General features: G+C 41.6%; 1 protein-coding gene across 1 annotated transcript in view; it reads right to left on the reverse strand.

Moving 5' to 3' along the window:
* The window catches only part of FOXO1 (forkhead box O1), a 61371-nt gene that overhangs the window by 35214 nt on the left and 7026 nt on the right, over window positions 1-19131 (reverse strand). The window lies entirely within an intron of this gene.

The following is a 19131-nucleotide window of genomic DNA, read 5'->3' on the forward strand; positions in this document are numbered from 1 at the left end:
GCAGCGTGACCTCCTCCATCCATCTACCTCATACACACTCCCACTGCAGCACACCCATCCTCTATCTTCTCAAACTCAGACTCAACTAACCAGATCCATCCGAACCTCATTCCTTCTACAAAAGCTATTAATCCTCCACCTTTGTTGTGCTGCAATCCTTAATCATGGTCAGGCAAATTCCAGGCTGCTGCAAAAGGGAAGAAACCAGGTAGGGGGTTTCTTTGCACTGGGGAGAGGCTGTGGAATGGGGCAAAAGTACACAGACTGAGAGTTGGGCTTTCTTCTTTCACCACAGTCCTACAAAGCTAGAGTGATGACTGATGCTGCTGAAGGGGCTTCCCTCCCACAAAAATGTGGACTGCTCCTCCCAGTGCAGCAGAGAGCTGTGTGAAGGGGAAGCCATGTGGGTACCACATCAGTCCTCGCAGTCTCTGGTCCAAGCAGCACTGGCAGCCATCACCCTGACAGCTTCACACACGCCATAAAATTCCTCAACACCTTCACATGATGTGCACAAAGGCTGGAGCTCAAGGATGCAGGGAGGTGTGCTCACCCCAGCTCTGCAGAAACCATCCTCAGAAGGTCTGTTCCCCATAGGTGTAAAGAAAAAGCCACTAGACGCCACGCAGAACACCTTTCTGGGAGCAGCTATTTTGCAATACAGGGAACTGTAAAAAGGAAGAATAAACCATTTTAAAATGTAAAAACCAAAAGGGATGGGACGCAGTTGCACAAACCAATAGACACCAAGAAAAACTGTGTGCGCAGGTAATGCACTTTAAAAAAAAGCATTGTTTCCATCTCTCAGAAACGAAAAAGACTCAAAACCACACCTAAATACTTCGGACAATGCAACAGCTTAAAACTTCTTTGTTGCCTTCTCTGATTTTCCATGGTTATTACCTTGGGACACAGGGGTTTCTTGGCCAGATACTTAGTGGTAAGTTCACAAAGGCAGCAATGGCTCAAAGAAATAAGATGAGCAGAGACCCAAAGGCACTAAGGATCACACCATGGTTTCTGACATGCTATGGAATGGGTTTCCTCTGCACTGTGAGCTTACTATCCTCTTTTAAATGAAATAACATGCTTCCTAGAAAGACCCCTGCTATTAAATATTTGGGGTAACTACCACAAATAGGCTGTAGCAGAATACTTCTCACAAAAGTTTTTTAGTGTCTATGTAGAGCAAATTTAGAAGTTGTCTAATTATAAGTACTTGCTCTTCAAGGAAAAACTCAAATTTTTACTAGTGCAAGTTCTTAATTTTTTCTCAGAAATTTAGAATAAAATATACGCATATATCTAGCTGCAGTTTTTCAACAAAAATTCTCATTGTAGAGCAAATGATGAGGGAGGCACACATACTTGAGCTTAATACAAATCCAGCTTGATAAATTGATGGAAATAGGGGGTTAGCAGGATTTAATTCATTCTTAGCCTTAAACCATTCTTTGATAATAAGTGTGAAGCTAATAATACTAAATAACTGTAGTAGAAAGATGCTTGGCATGTGTAGAGTCAATCACCTGTACACTCCTGGTTTATGATTACAAAGATGCTCATTATTCAGCATTGTGCATCTAAAGGGACATGCAACCACTCTATGTCTCTTTACTAACTTGGATGTAAGTACCTAGAATTTAGTCCTGCAACTCTCACTTTTATTTTATCACTTTTTCTCCCATGTGCAGTTACATCTTTGCTATTCCATAAATAATTATTTGCCTGAGTCTTTTTAAGTTTAAAGGAAAGGATGAAGCAGAAAACTCTCTCAGCTGGAGACCTGGCTTGCCTAGGAAAAGGCTTGTGTTAACTCAACCTAATGCAGTGCTACCACCAGACCAAGTAACAACAGCAGAGAAAATACATAGTACTTCGACAACACAAAAATTTCACTTTAAAAAGCCACCTTCTAACTCCCAAGGAATAGCTACTTACACCTTCTCTGTCCATAGACATAAAAAGGCAATTTTTACTTTAAATTACCAGGCAGCTTTTCCTACTTACACAGTCACATGGCCCCGGTGAAAGCAGCGATCGACTACGATCCTATCTCCAAACCTGCTACCCATCTCTCCCCAGGAGCTCCAGGGCCATTCACACGTTAAGCCTGCTCTGGGAGAAGCTCTCTGGTTCTGCAAACAGCATAGTCAAAGTCTGTTCAAACCTGTGCCTTCCAGTTTTCCTTTGAACACAAGTTCAGGCCAGATTGAAAACAAAAACAAAACAAAAACCAGTCATTAAAGGAACATGGTCTATATGATAAATAAGGGGTTCGTAATACAAATTTACCCTTGGACTTACATTGTCTTCTAATTTCTATATTTTGCACAACTTTTTTACCTACTATTACTTTTCAGATTAGATATGTCTGTATTTTAGCCCAAAATATCTTATTTCCTCTGCATCTTGGAAGAGCTGTGCAGACCTATGAGAGCTGACAAGCCTACAGAAAACCAGGTACAATTTTGAATCCTTGAATGATTTAAGGAGAACTACACTGGTTGAATACTTTAGTTTTTTCTAAATGCAAATATGCAAAGATTTATGAAGATGCAGCTTAACACATAGACAGCAAGTTACGAAGTCTGGCATTAACATTTAGTTACTAACAAAACTGCATGTTCACCATCAGGTTTTCCCAGAAGGTCTATGCCTTCAGCCATCATACATTCTTTGCACACCCCGGAGCTTCAGCACAGCTGGTGAAGTTCCTGGGCTCCTACAATGAGCTGCTTGTAAGCCAAATTTTGCCATTTCTAAGGAGCCTGAAACCATGAGACTCTCTCTACTAAGTGTTAAACCATGTGCTTTCTTACATCCTGACTATGACAACACATTAAGCAACACACACTCCCTAAAGGTGATCTAGAAAAAAAAAACCACCAAGCAAAATTTGCTATGCAAACAGTTTTTAGAAACAGTTTTTGTGATCCCTTGCTCAAATGACTCTGCACAGCTAAGTCAGCAACCTGCACTGGGGTAAAGAAACCGATTATTCCAACTCTTATCAAGTATCAGATTTTGAAAAGATGCAATATTGCAGGACAGAAATGACACAACACTGGTGTACTTTCTGAGCTACCAGGGAGAAATGAAAACAATGAAATGTATGTTGAATAGAGGAGCAGGCTTCAAGAAGACAATGATGAGTAGTCCCCTTAGCAAGAAGAGGTGGACATATGAATCTGAAGGGCAGTTTAAGAGTGGATCACGCTAACTTCTTTGGGAGTATAAATGGCAAAAAGCTAGCTCTTATATGAATAGGAAGAGTAATGGAATCTTGACTTAGTATTTTTACTTAAATATGTACTCAGTATCTGGTAACAAAAAGATTATATATATTATACAAAATATTAACTCAACAGCAAACCTCAGCAAAAGCTTAACTGTGAGGTTAACTTCTCCATCTTCCTCACAAAAAAGCAATTCAACTCTTTTGCACCCCACAGAAAATCAAGAGGCCAAGATCTTCAGCCATTCTGCCTTTGATTCTTGCAAGTAACTTTTGCAAGTGTGAAATGTGAAAGGGCACATCTGAATCACACTCCATTTGTCACCCTCTGATAAAAATCAAGTCAACACAAGGGTCTATCAGCTATGCAGCTGACAGATAAGAGCTGTGCAGCTCTATTTAGCCAGATTTCAGATTAAACCAAATCACCAGCACAAACCAACCTACAGAAGCACCAGTGACCTCAACTCTCAGGAGCACAAGACCTCTGCTGTTGGAGGAAAGAGAAATGAAATACTGTCGGAGCTCCTGCGTGTGGAAGGAGCTGCAGTCCTCACCTGCAAGCAGGACTGGCCCCTCTCACTGAGTAAGCCAGCCTTTCTCCCAGCATGAGGAGATAAGGCCATCTGAACACCCATGCCCAGAGAGCAGGGCACTGCCTACGCTCCTGTTTTTGAAGGCTGTCAAAGCAGACACGATTTTCTGACCTAGCTTCCTGCTTCTCTGATTTACTCTGTACATTTGTGGGTTGGAGCAGACTAGAGACGTCCAGCCATGGGTTGCCTCCTGTGTTGCTTATCAAAGAGCAAGAGACCATTGTGCTTAAACAGCTACATTGGAGGAGTCTCAGCTCATCCACTACAGAGGATCTCAATATTTCCTTCCCAGTCATCTTTCAACACCCAGCTACCTTACATGGCTCTGAATTTCACAGATGCCCTCATTTATCAGTAAATGCAATAAATAGGCTCTGACTGAAAAAGTAGAGTACAAGATGAAGTCAGACATCATAGTAAAAGGAGCATTGTAGGAGTTGGCTTGACCAATCAAACACCCAAATTCTGGTTGTTTTTATTCCCAGGCCATACACAAGCATCAAAGACAATGGGTAGATGCTTTTACAAATGCAAAGAATGAAAGCCAGGACTTACCACCCAAAAATGAACCCAATCATTTCTCAGGCTATGCACCAGTGCAAAGTTAAAGCCACTCACCCCATGGCAAAACAGAGTTACCTCTAAGGTGCGATGAAGCAGTGACTTCGCTCCAACACCCCAAGATTGTTTACAAGAAGGGAAATGAACCTCAGCTTCTCCAGGTGAAGCTGCAGAGGAATTCAAGGCAGCCAGAAAGTAATTATTCAGCTGGAGTTTGGCCAGGACAGTGGAGTTAGCATTGCTGCTCTCAAAGACTGTATCAGGGGACTGTGCAGTGACCACCAGCACTGTCTATTGTCATCAATGCTGCTTCCCACAGAACCCAGGTTCTCCTTGGAAAGCTCCCATTTCTGGATTGAACAAGCCCAGCCCTAGTCAGTTTGGGAACAACGTAGGACAAGGAGGAAGGGTGAGAAGTATAACTATTAGTGTCACTTTCAAGAGCAGTAAATTTTACATGGATTAAAGGGATGAAATCTTTATATATAGCAAAAAGGATAATTATAATGAAGGCATCTGTCTAGCTGGCACCACCCACAGCAAGACCTGCAAGCAGTAATTGTACAATAACAACATGATGTTTAGTGTGAGGTTTAGGACATTCTGCCAGAAAACTTAAAGTATCCAGGTTGTAAAACAGTGTAATAAGTAGGTAATCCTAAGCCTGGCGTCCAAGTTACTGCCCTAACCTGTTCCTTATGATTATAAAACGTCTCGGTGTCAGCAGGTTCACTGTGAGTCAGAGCTGAAATAATAAATGGCTTATTCTCCATCCTGATGGAGGAAATACATCATGGCTCATTGTGGCTCACTAACTGAGGCATTTTTTTTCAAACAGGAAAATGTAAAAATAACCAACTCATTCTGCCTTATTGCACTTATTTTTGATTAACAAGGCCCTTATTACAATCAAATTAGAAAAGAAAAAACAGCATGTTTTCAATACGGCCTGCAAAAACAATACCTTAGGGAAAAATACCGATGAAAAACACTGCACCAACAGCTAAGAACACAAAATTTGTGACAAATAGTCTCTTTGCCAAAGTGATTCCAGCACTTGGCTCCTGTAAACAACAGGTTGCCTGAGCTGAGGTGGAGGTCTAGGCTGTAACCCTGAGGCACTTCTGCTCCCAAAAAGCTGTCTTTAGTCAGGTCCCTGTGTTCACAACACGATGACAACTCAAGTGGTGTGTCTGCACACTCAGGACCTCTAGCTGTGAGCTCCAGAAGAAAGGTGCCATCTCTTGCTTCGCACATTGCTGGCAAGCAAATAGTGCCCTACTTCTGTCACGTCTGCCCCAACACTACACATAAACCACACAAAATGCCCCCCTTGAAAGCTCTTAAGAGACCCATCAAACTCCAGCAACTCAAAAAAACTCATCCTTTACTTAGCACAGATATATACAACAGAAGGATCATTGTAAGCAAGGTGCAGTGAATCCACACTGTTTGCAAACTGAAAGAACAGTAACAAGTGGAAGAAAATAAGCATCATTATTTTATGGACTTAGACAAAAAGTACAGATATATTAAGATGATTATTTCAAGCTCAAATTTGGAGGACATGTATTTTTATACACACACAGAGTGGCCTAAATTTGTAGAATACTTAAAACAATAGAATAATATATAAAATCCAGAACAATACAGAAAAATGTATAAGCAAATTTTTAAATTTTTAATAACATCCATTCTCAAAAAAAGAAATGAAAGTACCTAAAACAGTAGAAAATACAAATAGAGAGCATTTTCAGAAATAATTAAGGAAAAAAAAAAGTGAGTAAATATCACAAAGACAGCCCCAGTTGTTTTCAGAGAAATATCTGTCCAAAAGGATTGCAAGTTCTATGACCGTGCATATTTGAAAGACATAATAATTTATATTAGACTTACAAAGAATACAAAATTCTTTGAATTAAAATAACATGCACTAAGAAAATAAAATTTCTCCAATATTTTATTGTAGTAAAAAAAGTATCCTCACATTTTTCTGCATTATATGTTGAATAAAAAATTATAAATTAATAATTTGGACTGGAGTATGAAGAAAAAATGTTAATTCCCAAAGTAGTACTGCTAATAAGCTGGTAATCGATAACTAAGTTATTTATGACCAACAAATAAGTACGTTATTTATTGATATGTTTTATGATATCCATTTATTTATATGGTTTATGACATCCATAATATACCAAAAATGCAAATTAAAGTACAAAATTAATGTTAGAGTGGTGTCCCTTTACTGAAAGTTTTTTGAATTTACAGTTTAAATGTACAGATGAACTATTTCCATTTCTTGCATATCCTTTCTGCAGCTTCTTGTGGACACTTTGGCAACTCAGTTTTATGATGACCCTTAAAACATCAGCATCCTATGGGCAGTAGCAGTGGCCAGGGCTCAGAGCTATGACTGCAGCAGGGCAGGCACTTTCACCCTGTGCATGTTTTGCCACGCCAGAGCTCGCCTGTGAGCCACTGCCATACTGGGTTCCACCCCACGCTGTTTTCTAGCTGAAAACCCCAAATAATTTGAGTTCTGTTCTGGAGCTATCCATCAGCCCTAATTCTTGGCAGCTACTTAAAAGGGCTAATGATCTTGCAGCGGAGTCATGGGACTTTGAGTCATGGTCCCAGCCCCAGGTTCCACCACCAGCCCCCACAGGGCTCCAGGCCCGTGCTCCTCCTCAGCTGCCCCACCATGGCCGGCGAGCATGCCAGAACCCCTCTTTCTCTTCCTGGGCCTGTCTCTAGGCTCCACAGGATTTTGTGACAGCTTCTGATACGTTCAAGGTTGTGCCCCTTGCACCCTCTCCTCTCCACTGCCCTCAACAGAAATGCATTCCAAAGTGAGTGAAATACTGGCATGTGAAAGGTGGATACATTGAAGCTAGGCAAGCACAACAAACCATGTCACACTCTCCTGCACATTAACCCACACCATCACCTCCCCTACCACATATCCCACAGCTTCCCATGGGCATAACCTTAATCCCACAATGTGCACCCCCTCTCCAACTTCACTACTTTCACTCCTTTATCTTCAGCAGCCCCCAAATACCACAAGCCCCAGTGAAAGGCCTTCAAACTCCACAGCATCCTTCAGCTCCTCCTAAACAACCCTCCTTGGAGTATCCACCACGTCCATAAAAAAGCTTGGACTGGCCAGCAAGCTGCTACTCACCAGGAAGAAAATGGCAGTCCCAAGCATGATTACTTAACTCTTGAACTGAACCTTTTTTTTAAATAATGTTTTATGATATCCATAATAATGAATATCCCAGTGATGAGCTGGACTCATTATTGCCTTGTGACTCATTAAGCGTTTTTTTCTAAACTGAGCAAAGTTTCCATAGTTTTTGGGCCACATCTCACATCAGAGCTACACTACAAGGAAGTGTTACAAATCAAAACAACTTCGATGACAACACTACAAAGAAGAACAAAACACTCAGGATTTGGAATGGCAAGAAATTGGGATTTTTATATTTCCCCAGATACATTTAGAATTTTTACTCTCTTTCACCCTTTAGAATTCAAGCCTTTAAAATGCAGGAAGAATGGTTCATTTTAAGCTTCTGGACTTTTTTCCTTTAATTTAATTTCCGTTTTGGCTTCTGATGTGAACAGATCTGTTCAGTGACATTATACAGCACTGCTTCAGAAAGCAAAAGTCTGCTCTTTTCTATCCTACATCAGTAAGAGAAAAAAAATTCCCTCCTTCTGACCCAAAGATCACAGAAAAGAATATATTTGCCTAAAGAAAGATTTGCAGACAGTTGCCATACCTTGTACTGAACAGCAAAGTTGGACAAAGCACACAAGGTTTGTATTGTTAAAGCTCTTCCTTTAACTCTTTTTATTAATTTTTTGAATGGTTATATTTATTTCCTAACATACAACTCATAGCACGTTATCTTCCTCATTAATTGCAGCTTCTTTTTGACACTCATTTAATTCTGTATCTTTTTCTTTTATTCTCATCTGTATTTCAATGTTAATGAAGAGCTCATGCTTCCAGGTAAAGACTGTTTTTTTTAACTGATAGGAAACCCTGTAAGGTCTTACGGTTGCAGTTTTTCTCCATAACAAACCCTTCCATTACGTTGGAGATTTCATACCTTAAAGATATTCCTTTTCTTTGTGACACATATTGTCTTCTCTTTAGAAAGTAAAACTTTCCTAACTAAGCCTCAATGACAAAAAGCGGGATTTTACAGAGAAAAAAACCATAAAAACACAACAACTCATTGTACTCGCAATTTAACTCACATTTCAAAGACTTTCTCATTTCCTCTCTTGCCTTTTCTTACAAACACCACAACCAAAACAATTTGTTTGCTTTGATTTTCAAAACTCTACTGTTTCCAAAGACAAGAAAATTTCTCTGCAACCCGCTGAGCGGGTTACAGCTTTTGCTCCTATATGAAGACCATGCAGCCTTTGCAGACTTTCTAGAAAGCACAGAACAACTCGCAGTTCAGACATGCCCTACATCTTTCCTAGGAGGGGGCAAGCCCAAGACTGATAGATGTCGTGGCCATCTCTGGCTCAAAGAACGTATCTCAACATATGCAACCCAGATACATCACACTGCTGAGTAGCCCTGGTCTTTTTCAAAAGGGAAAAGGGTGACAATCCTCTTGGACTGCATATGCATGGAAGTCATGCTGTTTATCTGAAAAGAGAAACCTCTTCTGTGTGTAAATTGTGTGGTTGTGCTCAGTATTTAGGAGACCAGAGTTAAGACTTCCCCGCGCTGGAGGGCAGGGAGTTAGGTGTGGGTTAAACCCATGTATGGCTGTCACCTTTCTACCTCCTTGGAGGAGCAGGTAGTTACTACCACAAGTGAAATCTGTGATTTCTCTACAGACTTGAAAATACTTGCTTGTTTTACTCCTTCTTATAGAACCTTTTTTCCAGTCCTTTAGTGGCCACTGTGGTATGGGCAAGAAGATACTTAGATCTTGGTTTCCAAATCAGTTGGCCAAACTATAGCCTGTACAGAAAAAACCTCAGAGGTTCCTGAACTCTCAATGTCTGGAAAACATGGCAAATTGGGCCAGTCCCCTGTGGAGTCAAAATGCAGTCTTCACATGAGGTAGAAACAACATGGTCCAAGATTATCATCTTAGTTCCATGCACTTGGAACTACAGGCCTGAATTTGATGAGGTTATTTTGTCAACACTTGAAGCTGTCCCTTGGCCTCTCCCCTAAACTAATAATTTGAGTCTAAAAAGACCTCTATGGAAGGTCACAAGGGCTGCCTCCTTTCTCAGGAATTACTGTGCAGATGAAGTTCTTTCTTCTGAACTGATGAAGTTCTTCCTTGTGAACATTTAGAACAGGAACCTATTCCCCTCCACCAACTACCAATCTCATACAGATCAGCCTTCTAAGCTAAAAGCACACTATGTAACCCTCTTCACATCTATCTTCTTTCCCTTCAACAGCTACCCAACGGCTTTCCCTGCAACACCAACAGGCTCTTTGAATCACAAAAGTCAACAAACAGATAGAAGCCACCAGGCTTGAATAAAGGTTCCTCTGAGGTAGGAAGGAACCTGTAGGAAACCTCACACAATTTCAGAAGAGGACTGTGCTTCCCACACCAGCTAATCAGCCAGGGAAGCTTTGCTGCTGCAGGGGAACTTCAGAACCTGACTGGACTCTCTCACAACTGGTATGCACCAGCAGTTACACACCTGACCTTTAGGTTACCAGTATGAGATGAAGTAAAACCTTAAACAGTAAGCAAGATCTATTTTTCTTATTGATGTTGCCTATGTGAACATTAACACATGATTTACATGGCAGAGGAAAACAGGTGTTAATGAGGAGAGGGAATATTAAGTAGAGATATTCTTTGCTACTCTATTTCTATTCCTCATGTAATAAAATTTGGCGTAAGTGGTACTCAAGCAAATCATCAGCATTAGCAATAAACCTGGTCAGAACTTCCTGACTATAAAAGCATTCCAGCATTTAGGTTTTTTCCTTAAATTTGGAAGGTTCAATATTTCAGTATAATTCAGTCCATGTTCAAGACATTTCTAGGAAAAGGCACATATCCTACAGCAAAGCTCATTTAACAATGACTTACCAGCAACAAACTTAAAGCCTTTATTGGCAATTTCAGCTTCTGCTCTGCATGATTCATTTATCCCTGGGATAAGCCTGAGCAAGGGATTCCCCCAGCAAAAGACAGACTAATCAAATTATTTCAAGTCAGTCAGGTATTCACTTTATGCCATCCGGCCCCGATGGCAAAATTGCTTGCAATAGCAGATCTCCCAACCTTAGAGGAAAAAATACTTTCACAGGCTAAACACTGGCCTAATCAGAGCCAAAAGACAAAGCTCCTACAGTCAGAAATGCATAAATGTTACCACTGTCTCCTTCTCACTCGCAACCTTTCACGCTGTGCTGGGAAGTGGCTTCTACACAGATACATAAAGGTCTTTTCCAGCCGAACAATTCTGTGTTTCTACGGCACGCACCCTCATTTCAGACATGCACTAGACAGAGCACAGAATTACCCTCACGCACAAGGCAGCACTGCTACATTGCATCCCAGCGGCTGGCATAGAGAGGACGGATCTTTCCAAGACGCTGAAAGATCCCAGTACTGAGCAACAAACTTGAAAAGGCTTGAGGCTTTCCATCCCTCTTTCTGGGGGAGTTGTATGCCATGCATCCATCAGGTGCTGGTACTTTCACACATCATGCCTAGCTAAAGATGCCTAACCTGGTAAGATTTTTGGTGTCAGTTATTTCTTACCTCTGTCTCACCCTGAATGATAACTTGATAATTAAGAGGTGTGGTGCACCATTCCATTCCAGCCTGGTTACTGAAGGACAGGCTGCAGCACCTACACAGCACAGCATGGCAGCTAGCTGGCAATGGAAAGTACAGGAAATACCAGCTCTTGTCCCAGGATTGGACAGGAAACACGGGTAAAAGATAAGCAATTATACCAGTAACTATGCAGGTTTTTCTTTTCCTCTGCTTCTACCAACCTCTCTAAACTCCAACAGCTTTCATCCTTCTCACTTAGGAGAGCCATTCAGGCTCCTACCCCCCTGGTGCCCCGGCTCTACACCTGCCAATGATGTTCCTGCTCTCATCATCTTTGAAAATGGAACTATTTCTTCTCAACCATACAGTTTTTGATGTTGACAGCTTTTATTTCACACAGGAAGAACTTCCTGCACACCTGAAAGTTTGCCAGCCTTTTTCCCATGGCTCTAAGAAAAGGCACTGCCTCCTTTAAGAGCATCATCAGGCCACCAGCACCACGCCTATTCCCTATGTTCTCAAATCCAACGCAGAGGGCAGTCACATGCTCCTGTTTATACATCCCATAATACAAGGCTGCTATTTATCAATAAATGCCTTGAGGTGCAGAGCAAAGCCCAAGCTAATAAAAATCTGCTGGGATTATCTGCTGGTGTTTCACATCAGCAACACAGGGGCCAGGGAAAACTGAAGGGGAATTAAGGATGTGGCAGAGAGCATACAAAGAGCAAAAGAAAGGGGATGCTGCAGGTATTTGAAGAGTTGGAGATTAAAGATGGAAGAAAGGCAACAGAAGTAGAGGCCTAACTTTTTTTCTTTTTCCTTTTTTATTTTAAACTTGAATCCAAGGCATTCAAGAATTACTTAAGTATACAGGCAAACACATATTCACTGTGTTTTGCTCAATAAATAACTAACCATTGGAACCCATGCCTGCAGGATAACTGCTGGAAAAATGACTAGCAGTGATTAAAAAAGGATTAAATGGGTTTTATAAGCAACAGTATCTGTTGTTAAACATGCTAAAATAAAATTACAAGAGTTAATAATCTGTTTGCTTCAGGGCACAAACTAATCCTCATCTAAGGGCAGCAGAGATCTGCTTGCATGCCAGCTCGATATCTGGTGCAACAACTCCTCTCCACTGGCAAGCAGTCCTTGCTTTTGATTCCTGGCATTTTAAAATTGTCTTTCTTGCCTGAAAAAGATAGCATGCTATTGCTCAAGCCTTCAACTGACCTCACATAATTAAGTGGAGTTTACCAGACGTATCATTCCCTTGAGGAGCGGGGGTGAAATGTTTGAAAAGGGAAGAAAACAGTTTAATTGCTCCACATTTCAATATTCTGCTCTCAGTTTCTTTAAATACAGTTGTCAGGGCACTAACACCAAGCACATGAGTTGAAACTGTTGGAAAAAGCTTAAAGACATGAACAAAGCACGCAATCTATTAGTCCTTTGCAAATGGTTCATCAGCCAAATCATTTTATGAGAAAACAAGATCTTTGGGACTGCCAGCAAGGGAAGATTTTTAACATATTAGAACAGAAGAATTTACTCTGCCTGGTAATAGTTAAGGCATTATCTAATATCACAGCCTGGTTCTCAAAGATGGAATAGAGTTGACATACAAACTCCTCAAGATTATGATCCCAGCCATCTCCAAACCCAAACCCATGAACCTTACTAACAGATTGGCTAGTCTCCCAAATAATTGCTTCTGGACAAAACACAACACAGAACACAGTGACACATCCAATGTGGTTATGAACTTTTAGTTTCAAGCACCAGTTTGCACATTCTCACAGGTAGGACAGCTGCATGCTGCGGACAATGCTCCCCTGGCTCAGGACAGCTCCTACAGAAGAAATCTTGAACACAAGCCATACAGAACTCATTCCACAAGCAACCTTTCCTTCCAAACTCTCAGGCTAAACCCCCCCAGTTCTACCACTCTACAAATTTTATATTATTATCTTTTATTTTTAGAGGGGTGCAAATTCCAGCTGGTCCAGTTTGGCAACCCAAATGCTCAACATTTGAGCCATGTTTTCAGAGAAGGACTTTGCAATAGTCCACATCAACTCACTAGCAATTCAGATCATGTCCAGAGTGCTTCTGCAAAGTTTAGCAGAGACCACCCAACAGATGAGTATCAGTGCTAGAGCCCAATGTTAAACTCATAGCCAAAGCAAGAAATATAGAATGCCTGGTGGGGGGGGGGGGGGGGAGGGGAATAAAAAACCACAACCAAAAAAATCTCTGAAACTTAAATGAGTTTTACAGAGAATACAAACATACTGTTTCAAACCACTGTATGTTGTATTCCCTCTCCTCCCCTACTGCTGAAACAGCAAAGTATGCATGGCAGATGGCATGATTCATCTGAAAATTACTCTAGCAGCACTCTATTAGCCTCTAAGGAGTAAACTAGGATAAAAATATTCTGAATGTTAACTAAAAGTAAGCAGTTGTCATGAGGAGTCGTCAGGTCAGTCTACTTGCTTAGTTTGCAGAATTTTCCTTTCAATCAGCAAGAAGCACTACACATGAAGATAACATCACTTACTTGTTCTACCTACAAGGAATTATTGCAGAAGAGAAGCAACTGGGACACAAAAAGGTTTATTTTCCCACACCTAAGTAAAAATGTACCAGCCAGTCAGGCCAAGAGCGACAGGACTTCACATTAACCATGGCCTCAGCCATTTCGGGTGAGATGGGAGAGATTCAGCTTCTCAGAGACTGCACATCTTAGCTGGGAGAACAACCTTCCACATGCCCAGTAGCTGAATGCAAATCTGCTCAGTGGAAAACACGGAAGAAGGGACCTCAGGAAGTCTGTCCTTGCCCCAAGGTATCAGTAATTACACCCATCAGCCCACATGGCACACAGAGTAACTTTGCCAGGGAAGTGACAAAACAAATGCCTGCATCACATTCAATGTTAGGGCAGTCTTACCAAGCAGCCTGACTCCAAAATGCAGTAAAAGGATCATGCCATGAGTCCCCCTGCTTCACGCAAAAGACAGGAGTCAGCAGTGCTGCATGTCTTCTTCCAGAGAAATTAAAAACTATAGGAAGCAAGGAATTGGTTTGCCAGATGTAAGCAATGCTGAGCACTCACTGAGTGACCTCTTGGATGGCACAAGATGCCTCCAAGCGAAACACCATCACTCATCTGAAAATAAGAAACAAAACACACTCTTAGGTGGCTCAGATTATGCTGACAGTAAAAAACTCACTACAGTGCAGCCCACTGCCCCAGGCCCAAGTAGTCTAATTGTCTGGGTTCTGGGCCCCAAGCTAAAAAACTCCTTCCCAAATAAACAGCCCACAAGAACTGATTTATTTTTCTGCTCCATCAACAATAATAGTCAGTCAACAGAAGCTGAGTATTTGGTGTGTGTTATATATGCAGGCTAACCAGGTGAAGGCAGTAATGCAGTTGCCCTCATCTTTGGGGAGAAGGTGGTGAAACTGTGCTCAATGGAGTATCTTCAAAAAGGCATTTTCTACATATGTATACGCTACCACGTCAGCCTCATTGCAAAACAAGGTTGTGCAATCATTGCAAATTCATTTACATCTTCTGTTCCAGCGCTCCAGAAGTGGGAAGGAGGGACTGCTGTCAAGGGAAAATGTTGATTTTGCAGGAGTGGACTCCTTGGCCCCAGGAGGATGGTCTGAAGAGAGGTCAGAGGCAGTAGGGAGGGCAGCAGGACTCCATCCCTAATGCCTCTACTGCTCACCCAGAGCAGATATTTGGAACAGACTTTTAGTTAGAAACCTCAAAGCAAAGAATGACTTCATAGCATCAGGAGATGACTAGTGTTGGCTTGGGCTGCAAGCAGAGAAGATTATGGTTTCTCCTTTAAATGCTTGTGACTATGTCATTGCCACAGAACTGTAAAGAAGAAATCGGCAAGAGTGCAGTATCAGGTTTTCATAGACTGTACAAACTGGATTATTCAAGAGTGACTCAAGCTCCTAACAAGCAGGGAGAAGTCTGCATTAAGATAGCATCTCTTGATTTCTCCCAAAATCAATTGCAACATGCTACACTTTAAAATACGGCTTTAAACTCCCATCCTCGTTTGTATTTCAAGGCAGCGTTTAGTGGATTTACTACATTTCTGCATAAGGAGGGCACAAAACACAAACAGTACTGGGGACCGGACATTAGACCAGCACTGAAACCCCACCAGCCAGAATATACACTCACACAGTGTCAGGAGTGATGCTTAGCTCTTGCCACAAAGGTAAACCCTCAGCCATTAAAACCTACACCATAGTTCTACTCAGAGGCTGCACATATTGATCAAGGAAAAAGAAGAAAAAGGCAATAAAATTAATCTCCCAGTTTAAGCCAAAAGAGAAAGCTCCTGGTTCAGCCCTCTTCATCCATCCCTGAGATTTACAAGCATTTAAAACATGGAACTGTCTTCCAGGTCTGCCTTAATACCATCCCAATGACAGCAGGACCAAGATAACATAAAAACTATGAAAATATAAAGCTGCTCTAAGTTAAACATGCAGCCACACTCTAGGTTTTCACATCTAAAAAGAAAAAAAAAAAGTTGTGGGGTTTTTTTGTTCTTTTTCTCCACTATAGATTTATATATATTAATAAAAATCTAAATATATCTAGCTAGATAGAAGTGTGTAGAGCATTTTTATTTATGCTTAATTTATGTACTGTAATTTGATCAGATCACACATGAGGCTGTATCCTCATCCTGAATTTCAAATAGCTTCTGGTTTGAGCTGTAGATCCATCAGCTCATCTCAAAGAAGCAGGGGTGAAGCAGGACAAGAGTAGCAGCAACTGCAAATATCTGAGCCTGACCTGATTCTGGTATCTTAACCTTCCTTAACACCACACCATTTAAAAATATCAGTAGTAGTAATAATCAATCGAAAAAAAAAATTGGCAGTAATAATAAGGAATCTTATCAACAAACATTATTTACCTTGAAACAACATCTCATAGATTCATAAAATGGTTTGGGTTGGAAGAGACCTTAAAAATAATCAGGTTCCAACCCCACCACCACAAGCAGGGACATTTTCCACTAGACCAGGCTGCTCAAAGTCCCTGAACACTTCCAGGGATGGGGCACCCACAACTTCTCTTGACAAACTGCACCAGGTGCCTCACCATCCTCACAGTAAAAAATTTCTTCCCAGTTATCTGATCTAAATGGACTCTCTTTCAGTTAAAATCTTCCAAGTTAGCACAGGCATGGCTTCCCTCACCTGAACCTCCAGAGACTCTGAAAGATCTTACTGAGGAGCACAGGCAGCAGCATGGTATCCTCTGGAGAGGGCAAGGGATGTACCTTAACTGATCTAAGTAGTGAGAAATCTACTCAGTGAATCACTGCAGACTTCTCTGGGAACTGCAAAGAGGAGAGAGGGTTACTTTCCCTGACCTCTCTGCACACCTGAGCAGCAGGCAGCAGCGTACCCACCCAGGGGCAGATGAATTATTTTGGCAGGACTGTGCCAGGGGGCTCTGCTCCTGCGCCAGGCAGCTGCCAGGTCACGGCTGGAACACTCCCTAAATGTGCACAGCAGCACCCTGCCAGCACCGGGGCAAAGCCAGGCTCCAGGCTGTCCCACGCAGCCCTGTGCTCACACCTCCCCACAGCCAGGGGCACTGGGAGCAGCCCTCAGCCCCGCAGAGCTGGGATGCTGGAGCCTGGCAGGGCAGTCCTGCAGGGGAACGGTGCCAAGGGGCGAGGAAACAGAGGGTCCAACCAAACAGGCATGAATTACACCTGCTTACTGCACTTTCCCACGTGTAGACAACAACAGCACACATAATCTGTCTTGCCCCAGAGCACCACCACCACGCCTTCAGAGAGCCAGGTTTTCTGGGAGAAGGGGTTGGGAGCTGGCAAATAATTACATTTAATCTGAAGGTTGAGATTTTAGGAGCATATTTTTGGAAAGAGAAATCAACACATTTAACAGTGAGCAGGAGCACAGAGCACATAATCCCTTCACATCCTGACAGGGTAGAACTGCGGAGGCCTGCTATGAAACATGTCTGAATAACAGCATCTTCATTTTTTGAATATCTAATTAGGAGTTTCTATATATTGCAAAGCATTGCTATAAGATATAATTTAGTTGGCAAACACTAAAGATCTCAGTCTGTAAGTATGCTTTTGGCAATCAAAATTCAAATCTGGATATATATCCAAGATAAGTATGGCACCGGTACCTTTTTTCTTAATTCTAACAATTACAATCAAATTAGCAGATTAACTCATATCAGTTTTAACCAAATGCAAGCTGCAAGCAAATGAGCCTACACCACCACCACCACAACAGTGTATTTTTGGATTGCTAGTATCCTCACTGCCATTAGGGACTTCACATATATTTAACACATATTAAAGGGCAGTAAAAAAACTAAGAAGGCTACGGATGCCAGAACTTAGCACCGACTTAGAACTCACATATGCCAAAAAAACATTTGCAACTCTGCTAATTCCCACTGTGGGAACTGAAAGGCAGATTCATATAACACAATGGGCAACAAATCCATTCCTTTAATTTCAGTCGCCAAATTTTAATTAATTTCCATCCAGGCAAACACCAAGCATTTCTGCTGATCTTGCAGGATGTAAGCTCATTTGCACAATAAATGCGGTTTAACAAGTCACCACATTTATAGCAAGTTGCTTCAGTCTTATCTAACTGCACAGTTTGAAAAGTCAGTGATGGTAAGTGAAACCCCACCCACGTCACAGTTTCTGGAGTTAAGCACAAGAAAACTGAAGAAGTTGCCACCTTGCCATTGCAAGTGAGACTGCCAACAGTAAATTGACAGTTAGAGTCCACATTCTGAATTATGTGTATACCCCTTATTCAGGAAGGGAAAAATTAATAGCCATACTGCAGTGCTCCAGAGTTCCCCTTCCAAAAAAGTGCAAAGACCTTCTCTGCTGTGTAAATTTGAACAGGACACATAAACAAATCCTGGGAGGTACAAAGCACTGCAGCACCAAAGCAGCTTTATGCACTTTTAGCTTTCTCCAGAACCGCAGTTCCCATGGACAGCACAAAGGCTGCTCACACGCATCACTCCTGCATGTATACACACTGCTCATTTCATTAAAAAAAGGTTTTAATTTCCTGATTTCTGCATGTGATGAAAATTTCATTCTGGTAGCAACTAAATTAAAGGAGGGGCATTTCTAACATTTTCTAAGAGAGACACCAACATGCAAGAAGCAGAGGCCAGCCCAATTCATCATTTTACGTCATGGTGCAGAAGCACCGTGGAGGCCTGGCACTAAGTGGCCTCTGAGAAAGAGACACCAAAAAATTAAGATGCTAATAAAATAAGAATTCTCACATACTACAGAGCACAGCCAGAAGATATAATTTAGTCAGCAAATATTATGGTTAAGGGCACCCCTCCTTGCAAGCACTTTTCTGGTAATCAGTCCAAATTTCAATCTGAAGCTATACTATTTCAGAGACCAAGTTCCCAGCACATTCTCTCAACTACACATGTGCCAGGCCCCAGAAGCTACACCCCATGGACCTACACAGCAATGACAAAACTAAAAAGGAGTCCCACATGCTCACACCAACGTGAGCCTACATTGTACACACCAGTGAAGCACTTAGAGAAACACAGGCTGCTTAGAAATGCAATCACAGCCATCCCTGGCACGCTCTCTTGAAGCGGCAACAGAACTGAACACACTTCCAACTGCATGGATTCTCAGAATTCCCAAAAACTAGGTTTCTAAGACTAGAACAAGAGAAGATGTGTAACTTTAAGTTTAATTAACTCTAGAATAAGACATATGTTCAAACAGAACTAGAATATCATTGATACTGTGCAGCGATGCAAGGTGCCTTTAACAGCTCAGTAAGTCCTCTGAGCAAACTGAGTGCTGCCCTCTACTCC

The sequence above is a fragment of the Ammospiza nelsoni genome, chromosome 2 (assembly GCF_027579445.1).
Source record: "Ammospiza nelsoni isolate bAmmNel1 chromosome 2, bAmmNel1.pri, whole genome shotgun sequence".
Lineage (NCBI taxonomy): Eukaryota > Metazoa > Chordata > Aves > Passeriformes > Passerellidae > Ammospiza > Ammospiza nelsoni.